Genomic DNA, 3,797 nt, shown 5'->3' with positions numbered 1-3,797 from the left:
AGAGTTAGTTATAAATCTCTTTTCTGCCTCCTGTGAATTATTCGGAAATATGAACTACTCCACCTCAAGATTAGCTAGGAATTGAGGCAGTATAAATAAATGTTATAAAAAGACTTGTACTTACATTGGTCATTAACACATAATTTAAAACATGTAAAAAGCTTAATTTCTACAAATGATGTAGTGAAATATATATAGTATTTAACACCGACAGTAAATGCATTTTGTCATTTTAATCCACTTCTGTATGTATATATTCTTAAAACAGATATTTTGTCACATAACCATAATACTATTATTACACCTAAAAAAGACCCCAATAATTCCCTAATGGCTTAGAATGCCTAATCCATGTTAAAATGTCTTCAGTGGTATAAAAAATATGTTTTTAGTTACTTTTTCTCAAAAAAAGATTTACTCATTGCATATGGTTGTTATGGCTCTTAAGCATCTCCTTAACTGTTAGTCTAGAATAGTCTCTCTTACCCTTTTTTCTCACATGCCATTGACTTGTTGAAAAAATTGGACCAGTTGTCTTTTACGACTGGATTTACTTACAGTGGCACAATTTTACTTGCTCCTGCATGATCCACATTATGGCAGAATGAACTTAGATATAAAGGCATGACTGGATCACATTAAATTTTTTCCCTAAACCTCATAAATGGTACTGTGTACCTCAAATTCACAGCTAGAAACATATAAAATGTCCAGTATTCTAATGTTTGGTAATGCTGAATGCTTCTTGGTCACTTCAACTTTTCTCTTAATAGTTTTACTGTGCATTCATGACAATTGTTTGAAAATGTTTTTTCAAACTTGCAAAATGGCGAGTTTCTAATTCTAACATTCCTCATGTGTTTGTTATCTATAAGTATTCTATATAGAAAAATTGCCACTCATCTACTTGGTCAAGAGGGTATGAGCTATGGTGGACTTGGTTTCAATCTTTTCCCAAAGAACTTCCTCCTTCCTTTTTGTGGGGAATGGGAATTAGAGATCACAATCCGGGTTCTAGGGTTGCTCATTGCACCTCACTTTCCACTGCTTCCAGGTCTTTTTTAAAACTAAAGAGATGAACTAATTTTACATTAATATTTCTAATTCAATTTTGAGACTTTTGTCTCTCAAACTGAAAATCCTTATTCTCACCAACATTAAAACAATTACTTACTCAACTTATCCAAGTACCTATAATGGTTTAAAAATAGAAAAACTAATAGTAGTACTAAAATTAAGCCTACAGAATACAGTTTAAAAATCTCCATTTTCCTAGTTAGGAATAAGAAGTTAGCATTAGTTTCTCACACACACACACACACACACACACACACACACACACAGATGCATCTTAATTTCCTTTTCTGTGTTCTCTTCATATCTCTTGTCAATTTTTGTATTAAGAACTTGATCATTTTCTTCTCAATTATGAGTGCTTGAAATAATAAGGATATCAAAACTCTAAGTTGCAAACATTTTTCTAAGTTTGTCATTAATCTTTTTTTTTTTTGAAGTGAACATAACCTCAAGATTTTATTGTCTTCATAGTAAAACAAGAGGTGAAACTTAGAATTGGATCACTTGGCCCTCTATTTTCTTATCTCCTCCCAGTTCAAAATGCTTACATCTCTCTTAGATCTGCAGCTGGGCTCAACACATTCAAGCCTGAGCACAATATTCTTTATAGTTTTAGCCTTTTTCTGGAAAGCTGGCTTAGTCTGCCTACCATAATAATTCAGCTTCCTGTCAAATCCTCCTTCCCTGGGCATATAGAAAATCCTTACCTTTTTGTGTACGGTGCCACTTTGTGGGGTTGGTGCTTGCCATATGTCTTACAGAAAGTCCAGCAAGTTTTAGGAACATTTACCATGTTGGTTGGGACACTATCATCATGGAAAGAAAGCTCATCTACTTTTTCACTCTGTATATAGTGTTTCATTATGCAAATTTTTTAGTTTTTAATTTTGATGTAGTTAAATTTGTCAAGTCGTTCCTCTGTTGCTTCTAGATTTTGAATCAGAGGAAAATTATATCTGCCCTTGCCTTATAAAGGAATGCATTCGTGTTTTTTCCTCCTATGTAGTTTCTTATTCTGATACACTTAATATTCATACAGGTGTACAGTGTGAAGAACAGACTCAGTTTTATCTTTTTCCATATGGCTCCTCAGTCGGCACAGCACTGTTTTATTAAAATCTATTTTAGACCTTTACTTCTGGATGGAATGGACTGGCTTGTGTCTCGATAAGACAAAAACAGTAGAATAAAAATGATAATAATATATGGAGACGCAAGAGGAAGGAGATATGGGGATATAGGTATATGTACAGCTGATTCACTTTGTTATACAGCAGAAACTAACCATTGTAAAGCAATTACACTCCAATAAAGATGTTTAAAAAAATAATATACAAAATGAATTGTTTACTGGTATTGCTCAGCTTTCATGTCCTTCAGGACTTGAGGGCCCCAGTTACTGGAGAGCAGGGAAATGCATTGAAATGAACCAAATATTTGCTGTTGTCCTTATCTTCAAGGAGTTTGATGTATAAGTGCCCAAGGCTGAGAGGCTGAGAAGCCAAGCATAAAGCAGACTAAGAGACTGAGATGATCTTGAGTTCACAATTTAATGAATTTTGACAAATGTATCCTGTCTTGTAACTAACACTCAAACAAGATATAGAATATTTCATCACTCTAGAAAATTCCTTTGTGCTTCTTTCCAGCCAGTACTCTGCAGAAGCAACTACTGTTATGATTTCTTTCACCATAGATTAGTTTTGCCTGTTCTTGAACTTCTTCTAATGGAGTCCTAGAACATATACTCATTTATGTCTTTCTTATTTTATTAAACATAGTGTTTTTGCTATTCATCCATGGTGTTTTGTATCAGTATCTGTTTGGGTTTTAGATTGGCTAGTTTACTTTTGAGGAATGTAGCTCTATTCTAAACTATAATCCAGTTGCTTGGGTCATTGGATACCTTGTATCCCTGCCTTACTTATTCACCTTCCCTCTGGGGTTAGATTTTTCTGTTCTTTGTACCTCCACTGAATCTTATATATACTTCTCCTGTGATACCTATACTCTTTGTAGGCATAGACTTAGCACAGTTTGATTACAGAGTAGGTAGCCAGCATATGAAAGACTTGACCAGGATTCTGCTTTTAATGGACCAATCACGTACAACTGTAGCACTGCCACTCCACAGTTTGTCGCCTTTGAGCCAACTGTCTTCCCTTGCCTTGGACAGGCCCTCAAATTTGTTGTCTTGGCTTGATCTTTTAGTTAATTAGCCAGTATTGTAAGTGGCAAGCTAAGCACTGAGTCAGGTAAATAAAAATGCAGACTGACTAGCATACTACCTGGCATGCATTAGTTGCTCAGTCAAGTGGAGAGAAAGTAGAGGGAACTCAAGCTCAGTACTTTTTGGGCCAATCATTGAAGCTGCAGAGTTCCCACTGTGTCCTGTAGCTGAGCCTGGTCAAACTATAAAACTATTCTTACTGTGTCATAAGTACAGCAGATACATTTTCCTTTACTTGTGTTTCTCGCGTACACATTTTTTCATGCTATTTGTATATTCTATCTCCATCAGAGAGGAAGTACCTTGTATAAGGACCTATGTTGTCAGTACTTTCACTTGCCGTAGGACCGAGCTACAGTTTCATACACACGGAACATTCAAACATGTAGAGAAAGAGGTGGTAATGAGTACAGAATGGAGAAATGAATAGATCCAATCCCTGAGGTGCTTGATAACATACAATGTCACATAAAAGTTTATAAAAACCACC

At 35.2% G+C, this 3,797-nt stretch overlaps 1 pseudogene; it reads right to left on the bottom strand.

Moving 5' to 3' along the window:
- Positions 1-317: 317 nt before the first annotated feature.
- LOC149748940 (large ribosomal subunit protein eL42-like) lies at positions 318-2,164 on the bottom strand (annotated as a pseudogene).
- Between the last annotated feature and the right edge of the window lie 1,633 nt (positions 2,165-3,797).

The sequence above is a fragment of the Delphinapterus leucas genome, chromosome 6 (genome assembly GCF_059928025.1).
Source record: "Delphinapterus leucas isolate spDelLeu-1000000601 "Yukka" chromosome 6, BTC_Dleu_Yukka2, whole genome shotgun sequence".
NCBI lineage: Eukaryota > Metazoa > Chordata > Mammalia > Artiodactyla > Monodontidae > Delphinapterus > Delphinapterus leucas.
Note: the sequence above shows the minus strand (reverse complement) of the source record. Positions and strands in the feature narration are given on the sequence as shown.